An 11214-nucleotide genomic window follows, 5' to 3' on the forward strand; every position below is an offset into this window, starting at 1 on the left:
CTTTAATTCTACCAGATTTTGCTTCATTTATTTTGGAGTTCTATTATCAGGTGCATACATATTTAGGATAGTTATGTCTTCTTCATAAATTTCATCTTTTATCTTTATGTAATGTCCTTTCTTATCCTTGGTAATTTTCTTTGATCTAACATCTACTTTGGGGGCGCCTGGTGGCTCAGTCGTTAAACGTTTGCCTTCGGCCCAGGTCATGGTCCCAGGGTCCTGGGATCGAGCCCCACATCGGGCTCCCTGCTCAGCGGGAGGCCTGCTTGTCACTCTCCCAGTCCCCCTGCTTGTGTTCCCTCTCTCGCTGTCTCTCTCTCTGTCAAATGAATAAATAAAATCTTTATTAAAGTAAATAAAAAAGTCTACTTTGTCTGATAACAACATAGCCATGCCAACTTTCGATTAGTGTTTGCCATATATTCTTTTTCCGTATTTTTACCTTTAACCTACCTATATCATCATATTTAAAATAGGAATCTTGAAGGTACCGTACAGTTGGGTCTGGTTTTTGTTTGTGTTTTATCCATTATCAAAACCGCTTAAAAGCATAGAGTTGAACAAAAATCAAAATGGCTGTGCTAATGTTTCAGCAAAGCTTGATTGATTGATTTTATTTATTTGAGAGAGAGAGAATGAGCGGGGGGAGGAGCAGTGGGAGAGGGAGAAGCAGACTCCTCATTGAGCAGGGAACCTGACGCGGGGCTCGATCGCAGGACCCTGAGATCGTGACCTGAGCCAAAGGGAGACACTTAACTGACTGAGCCACCCAGGCGCCCCCAAAGCTCGATTTTAAAATAACCTTTTTCCTCCCTTCTGAAAACCTCCCCTCCTCCCTTCTTAGCCTTTTGTTTCAGGAACCCTGTACCACACTGAAGACATGACAAAGGAAGGTGGGAGCAAATACACAATTTCTGTCAAAACCAGCTAGATCCTGTATTTCCCTATGACCTACCGCCCCCACCCCCACCCCCCACCCCCCACCATCCCCTCCCTTGACCAGGCTCGCAGTTTCTTGAAGGCCACAGCCTGGCAAAGCAAGAAAGCTATTGTTTCTCTTTATTCCAAACTCTGTCTTGGAATTATATTTTGGCTCTGAAACACGGAGTTCGGTTTTTGACAACACTATGACACTGTTTTTTAATTGTTTACATCATTCACTTTTTTTTTAAGTAAACTTTACACCCAACGTGGAGCTCAAACTCCCAACCCCGAGATCAAGAGTCATATGCTCTACAGACTAAGCCAGCCAGGCACCCCTACATCATTCACTTTTAATGTAATTATTGATAAGGTTGAATTTAAGGCCTACAATATTATTTGTTTTTTCTTTGTCTCTTCTACGATTTGTTCCTTTGTTTCCCCTTTACTGCCTTCTCTGGATTATTTGAATATTTTGTAGCATTCCATCTTAGTTTATCTATTGGCATTTTAGCTACATATCTTTGCGTTTTTTTTTTTGGTGGTTCTGATGAGGGAGCAGAAAGCTAGCTGAGGACAAAGCACAAGCTGACACCCTGCAACCTTCTCCCCCACACCCCACTCCGGGGTGGGATATGTGTGACATTCCTCCAGGAAACTTCCAACTATCTTAATGTTAATGCCTTTCTAGAGGGAAAAACAACCTTAACTTGACAATGGCAAGGCGTCAGGTATCCTGTGAGTCTTGAACATATGAAAATCCTTTTGAAACCTCCCTTTTCCTTACCTCCCCCAACTCCCAAGTATATAATCAGTCACCCCACACAACCCCCGTGCAGCCGCTCTTTCTGCCTATGGGTTCTGTCCCCATGCTTTAGTAAAACCATGATTTTGCACCAAAGACATCTCAAGAATTTTTTCTTGGTCATCAGCTCCAGACCTCACCCCACCAAACCTAACCTACATTCCAAAACTACATCAGTTCCTCTAGGGATTATGGTATACATATCTAACTTTTAGTAGTCTACCTAGGTTAATATTTTACACTTCAAATAAAATATAGATGCCTTACAGTCATATAGATCCCTTTACCCATATGTATTATTATATCTACATACATTGAAAAACCCTCAGGCAATGTTATAGTTTTTGCTTTCTATGTTCATGCTGCAAAAATTACACGGGGAAACCTCACTAAAAAGGAATTGGGAAGCCAAAAGTTGGAGCTGTCATGGTGTACCACTCCAAGAATCATCGATAACAGACTCTAACAGAAGAATCTAAATAGGAAAGAATCATCAATTACAGGCCCCAACAGGAAAAGATGGAAAATTGCATCTCCCACAAGAAATCAACTGTCCCTGCGACTCAGTCCATGAGAAACTGTCATCATGCCAAACTCTTACTTTACTCTGGTGGAATTTTGTTCAAAACACTCCTTCCCAACTTCCTCTTTCTTCCCCATAAAATAACATCCCTCTCCTCTCCTCTGTTTTTTGGCTAGCTAATGGTTTTGCTGTAGCTTGTTTACCCCAAATTGCAACCCTCTGCTATTCCCGAATAAACTTATTTTTGCTGGTAAAATAACTTTTAATTTTAAAGTCAACAATGCATATTTTATTGAATTTAAGAGGAAATGTTAGGATACCAGTTATCCTTCTGGTATCATTTCCTTTCAGCCTGCAGAACTTCCTTTAGCATTTTAATAGAGCGGGTATGCTGGTGATGAAGTCTCTTTTTCTTCATCAAAGAATGCCTTTCCTTTGCTTCATTTCTGAAGGATACTTTTGCTATATAGAGAGCTTTCATTTAGCGGGTTTTTTTTTCTTTCAGCACTTTAAGGATGTTTTCCTACTCTCTTGTAGCTTCTATGATTTCTTTTATTTTTTTTTATTTTTAAAAAGATTTTATTTATTTAATTGACAGAGACACAGCGAGAGAGGGAACACAAGCAGGGGGGAGTGGGAGAGGGAGAAGCAGGCTTCCCATTGAGCAGGAAGCCCGATGTGGGGCTTGATCCCAGGACCCTGGGATCATGACCTGAGCCGAAGGCAGATGCCTAAAGACTGAGCCACCCAGGCGCCCCAGCTTCTATGATTTCTAATGTGAAATCCACAATCACTGGAATCATTGTTCTCTTAAATGAAATATTTCCTTTTTAAAATTATTTTTTTTAGGGGCGCCTGGGTGGCTCAGTCGTTAAGCATCTGCCTTCAGCTCAGGTCATGGTCCCAGGGTCCTGGGATCAAGCCCCACATCAGGCTCCCTGCTCAGTGGGAGGTCTGCTTGTCCCTCTCCCACGCCCCCTGCTTGTGTTCCCTCTCTCACTGTGTCTCTCTCTGTCAAAAAAAAACAAAAAAACAAAAAAAAACCTTAAAAAAAATTAAAAAAAATTTTTAAATTATTTTTTCTTGTTGCTTTCAATATTCTCTTTCTTCCTTCCTTCTTTTTTTTTTTTGGCAGGGGGCAGTTTTCTGCAGTTTGTTTAGGATACATCTGTTGGGGATGAATGACCTTCCTGATTTTGTAAATTTGCGCCTTTTACCAAATTTGGGGAGTTTGTGGCCATTATTTCTTCAAGTATTTTTTTTCTTTACCAATCTTTCTCCTTTCCCAATGCTTTAATGACACAATTTTAGACATTTTGATATTGTCCCATAGGTCCCTGGGCTCTTTAATTTTGATCTTTTTGTTCTGCTTATTCTTCAGCTTGATCTTCATTCAGCTTTACTGATTCTTTCCTCTTATTTTATACTGCTCCTGAGCACATCCATTTGGTGAACTCTTTATTTCAGGTATTTATTTTTCAGTTCCAAAACTTGCATATGGTCTAATTTCAACTTCCAGTTTTAATTCCCTACTGAGAATTCTATCTTTCCATTTCATTTGTGTTTACCTTTACCTCATGGAGCATAGTTATAATAGCTGCTTTAAAGTCTTTGTTATTTGTAACATCTGGTTCATCTCAGGATTAGCATCTGGGTCTTTTCCTTTAAATGTTGGTCATCATTCACATTTGCCTGATTCTCTTTATGTCAAATAATTTGGATTGTGCCCTGGATATTTTGAATCTTATGTTATAAGACTCTGGGATTTATTAAAATCAGCTGGAAAATGTTGAATTTTTGCTTTATCAGCAATCAAACCAGCTAGGTTTAGGCTGTTAAGTTCTGCCTCATTTTCTGTGGATGATGATTCCAATGTCAGTTCAGTTTTATTTTATTTTATTTTATTATTTGAGAGAGAGAGAGACAGGGAGAGCAGGAGCTGGGGGTGGGGGATAGAGAGAGAGGGACAACAGACTCTCCGCTGAGCAGTGAGGCTACCATGGGGCTCTATCCCAGGACCCTGAGATCATGACCTGAATAGAAGCTGGAGGCTTAACCAACTGAGCCACCCAGTCACCCCTCAATGTCAGCTCGGTTTTAAAGTCTGCTATGGTGTTTGGGTCTACCTGACATATGCATCACTCAGAGTTATTCTAGAATTTGGGTGGTGGTTTATATTTATTTTAGTTTCCAAACCCTTTCCTATGCTTCTTTGGCTGTTTCATATTTGCTCATGAGGGCGAGCCCAAGACTTATGTCAGTTCATAAATGGAATTCAGGATCCTCTTCTTCAGTTCTCTCCTCACCAGGATTTCCCCCCCACACTCTTGGGCACCCAGCAGCTCTTTTTCCTAGTTTCTCTGGCCAGAAATTTGGGGTTCTTTCAGAGTCCAGTTCTGTCCCATTGGGGCCACCTTTAGGGTGTAGCAGTGAGAGGAAAACAACAGAAAAAGTAATTGAGATTCCCCCCCCACACACACAGTCTTCAGACAGGAGGGGCCTTTTTCTGATTTCTCTGCCAGGGAGACATTTTTTTCTAAGTTTTAGCTCCTGTGCTATTGTGCAGTTCCATGCAATGGGGTATGCTTTCCAGGCAAAGTAGCGGGGAAAAGATTAGTAGAAATCCCCTGAAACTCTTTGGTCAAGTAAGGTTTCTCTTACTGGTCCTCTGGCTAGAAATAGGGGGGCGGGGGGAGGGTCCTGGAGTTTTGCTGTTTGTGCCTATGGTATAGTTCCAGGATTTGGCCTGCTCTTCTGTCCAAACTAGGAGAAAATGTAGGGGGAGAAAACACAAACCACACCTCTATTACATAGATACCATCATTCAAGTTTTTATTTCAGTACTCAATCTGCCTGCTATTGTTTACTTTTCAGAGTTCTTAGGTAGTTGTTTTTGAACTCTTATTCAGAGATTTCATTTGTAGTCAATTGGAGAGATAGGCTGTAATTGGCTTACACCAGCTTGACCAGCACCAGAAACTATATGAAATTTTAGGAAGGACAAAACTGTAGAAACAGCAAGCAGGTCAGGATTCTAAGAGTCTTGGGTGAAGAGAGGGAATCAACCAAAAGGGGCACAGGGACTTTTGAAGGAATGGAAATGTTCACTATATTGTTTGTGTTGATGGTTATAGAATTGCATACATTTGTCAGAACTCATTGAACGTATAATGGGTGTATTTTATTGTTCATAAATTAAATCTCAATGATGGTAATAAAAAGAAAAAAACAGGACATACCAAGTCACACCTACCAGAATGGCTAAAATTAAAAAGGACTCATAATATCTTTGCATTGGCAAGAATGTAGAGGAATTGGAACTTTCACATACTACTTGTAGGAGTATAAATTAGTTTAACTACTTTGGAAAACTGTTTGGCAGCATCTACTAAAGTGAAACAATACGACAACCTATCACCCAGCAATTCCACTCCGAGGCATATTCCCAACCAGAAATGCATACCAAGATGCAACCAAAGCTATATGCAAGAATGTCCATAACAGTAGTAGTCATAAAGGTCCCAAAGCATAATCAACCCAAATACCTACCAATAGTAGAATGAACTGAATTTGGCATTTTCATGCAATGTGATTCCAGGCCGAACAAACCACTACTTACACAAAAAAAGGATAAATCTTAAAAACACAGTGTTTAGCAAAAGAAGGCAAAAAGAATACATACTTAAGAACTCCATTTATGCAAAGTTCAAAAACTGGCAAAAGGAATCCATGGCAATAGAAATCAGGACAGTGTTTGTAAACCTTTGGAGGGGAGATGATATTGACTGGAAGGAAACAGAAAGGGAGCATCTTGGGAGTGCTGTTAATATTTTGTTTTTTGATTTGTATATTTGTGATGCCCCCTTCCAGAATGGAGAAAAGGCCTCCAGGAGGCCAGGCCAGGGACCCCAGAGGACACAGAATAGGGGGTTTTCTTCCAGAGGGAAGAATCAGGGTCTTTAAAAAAAAAAAGTCTCCTAATCACTAAACTCTACCTCTGAAACTAATAATACACTATATGTTAATTAATTGATTTTAAGTTAAAAAAGAAAATACAGAAGCCGCCTCTGTGGTCAGGACAGAATTTCGTCAGTGCTGTACTGGAATCTGCCTTTTCCTTTGAGAATCTAGTCTCCGCTCACCCCTGTACACTGGGAGCGGGGGTGGGGCTCAGAAGTTGCCCTTTAGCTTCAAGGTCAGTGGATCCCAAGTGTTCTCCTGTGACTGGGCAGGAACTGAGCTGCCCCTTTGGGAGGGGAGTGCAGTATGCGTGGGAAGGAAAATGTACAGATATCCAGGGGCCAGAGGGTGTCTGCCACCAGCGCTTCTCCTCCAGAAGATGGAGGTCTTGCTGGGAAGCGGGTTGGATCCGGGGAAAGGCCCCTGCCCGGACAGTGCATCTGGGAGGCGACACCCCAGTGACGGCCAGCAGCAGGCACCCGCCCCCACTGGAGCCGCCTACAGCGCTGTCCGGGGTCCTCCCGGCAGCCCCGCCGCCCCAGCCCGAGCGCTAATCGCGCGGCTTTACCACCAGCGGCAAGGTAGACGCCAGGTTCTCATCACCTCCCTCTCGCAAGGCCGTCGCCCACGCCCCCCGGTGTAAGCGCACCCACTTCCGGTTCTGCACTACGCATGCGTGCTGCCCCACCGCCTACATCTCCCAGAAGGCCGCGGGACGCGGCGCAGCGCCTCCTCCCGCAAAGTCGCGTTAGCTGCGGCGGCGTCGCCCTCTACCGGCGACAAGGGGAGACGACAGCGGATCCTGGACGTCAAGGTCCTCGAGGCGTTCAGGGAGGATCCCGATCGCAGGGCTCTTAGGTGAGCCCACGGGTGAAAGGACAAATCGTCAGCGGAGTGCGGCCTCCAGCACAGGCCACCAAGAGCCTGAAATCACCGCGGTCCTCACTGGATTCACCCTTGCCAGCTACACGCGGAGCACCCAGCCGGCCTGCAGGGCGGTAGAGACCTTTATCTGGGGACAGATGTCCTTTTGGCCAACTGGGTGTCTTACTAGAGTATTTTTTTTAATACAAGATAAAGTCAATAGCTTAGAGGCAATTGGTCTAGAAACGAATGAGGGGTAACTCCCTCAGGCCAAGGTATGTGGACCTTAGAAAATACTGCATTTATTGGATTTACTTTTCCTCAACATTCTGTCTACAACATTTTCAAATATTCAGAAAACTTAACAAGACTGTGTGAGCACCACGTACCCTGCCCCTAAATTAGACAATAAACATTTGACAATATGTGTTTTATCACTATACAGCATTGGGTTTATTTTGATAAAAATCGAATGGGAGTAGGAGTGGCTGGATTTAAGCAGACACAGCCTGCGCCTCGGATTAGCACGGATGCTTTCTAGCTCTGACTGAAGTAAAAGCCCAACTCGCTCGGACTCACCATCAGCTGAGGATCGCGGTAATTAGAGCTGTGTGAGGACTGCAGTGCTAATACTTGTGGGTTCTACACACACGCTAAACCCTCAGAGCAAATTCACTGCTGTTTAGCTACTAAGGCCTTTTTAAGAAGAACTGCCACAAGTGGAATTCGTAGGTGCCAGAGAAAATAGTATGAATAGTTAAATACTTTTATATATTATGAAATCTCCCTTCATACTTCTTCCACCGCATTCGCCAGCAGGTGTTTCTGAAGTCAGGTTCTTGGGACCAACAAGAGAAATGAGGCAGGGCCAGAAACCAAAGGCACAGGCAAGGGTATCTTGGGGTGACAGCTCAAGCCGAAGGAAGATAGTACCGACACAACGACTAAGCTCACCCTTCCTAGCTGTGCAGAGGCCCTGCTTTTATAAAGTGCCCCTCCCCTCGGGTTCCCACTCAGGTCCAATATGCTAACGAGGGAAGGGGGGAATGACTCGTTCTGATTGGTCAATATTGGCAGTCAACTCAGGCAGCTCATTGGTGCTTTCTGCAGCCAGGGTCCTCTGTTTTAAGTCTGGCTTGTATATGGGATTGGCCGCGTCCTGGCTGCATCCTGGTTCTGGTCTTTAGTGGAAGCCCTGTAACAGTAACAAAGCACCCTAGGTACACAATGTTTTCCACCTGGGACTTCTTCTGGTAGTCCCTTTCATGTCTCTATTGTTTCTCTTGCTGTTTAACAGCTTAAAACAACATGCATTTATTATCTCATTGTTCCTGTGGGTCCGAAGTCTGGCTTAGCTGGGTCTGCTGTCTTCAAGTCTCCAAAGGCTGCAATCAAGGTTTCAGTGGGCTACGTTCTCATCAGTAAACCTAGCTGGGTTAAGAATGTGCTTCCAAGCTCACTCAGATTCGGACTGAATACACTTCCCTGCAGCTGTGGAGCTCACGGCCGCTTGCCTCTTCCAAGCCAGCAGAAGAGAGTCTCTAAACACTCTTTTCAAGACTTCAGACTGACCAAGTCAGGCCAACCCAGAATAATCCCCCTTTTGATTAGCTTAAATCAACTAATTTGTAACCTTAATTACATCTTCAAAATCTTGTCGTCTTTGCTATACAAGGTAAACTAATCATGATGTAACATCCTTAGTTTCTCCGTGTTTTGTTCCTCCTGCAATTTCCCAGCGCTTCCCTATTCTACCTGCCTCAAATGGTTTATTGGGGAATAACACTGGTAAAAGAGAGAAAAAGAATAAAAGGGGAGGAAGCAGGATTGGGGAGGAAGCATGGTCCGACCACAGTGCTGCCCAGCAATAAGCTCCAGAGCAGAGACTGCTGGTTAAAGGAGCGTCATGTTAAGTGCAAACATTCAGGCTTTGGACCATATCCTTACTTGCTTAATGGCCAGGGCTGCTAGGAAAGGAGCGTGACCTTGGCTCCTAAAGGAGCTCACAGCTAACAGCAGGCCCCTCCTTGAAGGGGAATTTGGGCAGCAGCCAAACAAAATCTCTATCCATGGCACCTTCACCTCCGTTGATATACATATTACTTTCAAAGAATAAGATCCTGGGGCGCCTGGGTGGCTCAGTCGTTGAGCGTCCACCTTCGGCTCAGGTCATGGTCCCAGGGTCCTGGGATTGAGCCCCGCATCGGGATCCCTGCTCGGCGGGAAGCCAGCTTCTCCCTCTCCCACTCCCCCTGCTTGTGTTCCCTCTCTTGCTGTGTCTCTCTCTGTCAAATAAATAAATAAAATCTTAAAAAAAAAAAGACTAAGATCCTTCACTCAGTTTACAAGGCCATGATGGCTGATCTGAGCCCTGTCCCTCAGCCTCATCAGTTCTAGCCCCTTGGTGTGTGTGGCCTCTGATCTTTCAGTTCCTAGACTTCCTAGATTTCCATCAGGCACAGAAAGCACAGTACCCAGGGTCAAAGATACTTTTAAGGGTCCACAAAAATGGTATTTCTTTTAAAATTAGAAGTGAAAAATGAATATAATCCCATCTGGATTATATTAATCTTTATACCAATACAGTCATAAAATATAATTTTCTATCTTTTTTGATGAAAGAAGAAGCCCATGAAAGCCAAAGTGCCTCAAGCTTGGGAAAGAAAGTCACAATCTGCACCTACTATGTTGATCCTCACACTAGGTTCTCTGCCCTGATCAGACTCCTCTGCTTATAGCACTCTTGTCTCTACCCCTTCTTCTAGTTAGCACCTCATTTCTTCAGATTTTCTATTGCTTGCTGTGACCCCTAAGTGTATAATGTCAGCCCAGACTCTTCCCTGAACTCCTGACTAAAATAGCTGCCTACCTCCTTGACACTCCACTTGCAGGTCTAATGAACATCTTACAGGCTCCACACCAAACACTGGTGCTTCCCCCATCCCCAGCCCCTTTCACAGCTTTGCCTGTGTTGGTCACTAGCATTTTTGTTCTTTCCCTGGTGCAGGCTGAAACCTCATTGGTATCCACACTCTCCTAATTCATATCCTGCATGTGATTGGGCAGCAGGTCCTGAGAGCATCATGCTCAAAACTACCAAGAATGCAGCCTGCTTTAACTTCCTTCCTGGCTGCCAGCATCTCTCACAGTGATCATGTCACCAGCCTCCCTGCGTCTATCCTTATCCCCAAGTCCATTTCCCCACAGCAGCCAGAGAGGTCCTATAGCACCACCCTCCTTTGCTTAAAAATTTCACAAGTTTCCGGGGCGCGTGGGTGGCTCAGTTGGTTAAGCGACTGCCTTCGGCTCAGGTCATGATCCTGGAGTCCCGGGATCGAGTCCCGCATCGAGCCCGCTTCTCCCTCTGACCCTCCCTCCTCTCATGCTCTATCTCATTCTCTCTCTCAAATAAATAAATAAAATCTTAAAAAAAATTTTTCACGAGTTTCCAACTCCTTCAGGGTAAAAGTCCATACCACAGCCTGAAAGGCCTGACCAGGTCAGCTGCTGTTGTCTTTCTGAGTTGATTGTCCACTCCTTTCCCTCTGACTCACTCAGTTCCAGCCACACGGGTTCTCTCCCTGGTGCTCTCACATGCGCAATATGCTCCCACCTCAGGGCCTTTGCACATGCTGTACCCCTTGCCTGGAACACCCTTCCACCAGATATCTACCCAGCTCATTCCTTCACCTCTTTAGGTCTTTACCCATACCTGGCACATACTAGATGCTTTTCATTGATTGAAAAACAGTCAATTGAATTGTGACAACTAGTGACAACTGAACAAGTCTTATCTGAAATGTGATCTCTCTGAACATTTTAGCATATTTACTTTCATTAGTTGTTTTCTTCCCTTTGTGCTTTTTTTTTGCCCTATTTAAGATCATACCATATAGAATTTTTCTTATCAGATAATATTATATCAAGATTAAAAACAATGACTATTTCTGTTTTGACCAAAAGCCATTGGTAACTGGGAATATGTATCAGTTATTACCATAAGAAAATGGTGCAACAAACTGCCCTTAAAATTTAGTGGCTTAGGGGCACCTGGGTGGCTCAGTTGGTTAAGCATCTGCCTTCGGCTCAGGTCATGATTCCAGGGACCTGGGATAGAAACCCCACTTTGGGCTCCCTG

The sequence above is a fragment of the Halichoerus grypus genome, chromosome 15 (genome assembly GCF_964656455.1).
Source record: "Halichoerus grypus chromosome 15, mHalGry1.hap1.1, whole genome shotgun sequence".
Taxonomy (NCBI): domain Eukaryota; kingdom Metazoa; phylum Chordata; class Mammalia; order Carnivora; family Phocidae; genus Halichoerus; species Halichoerus grypus.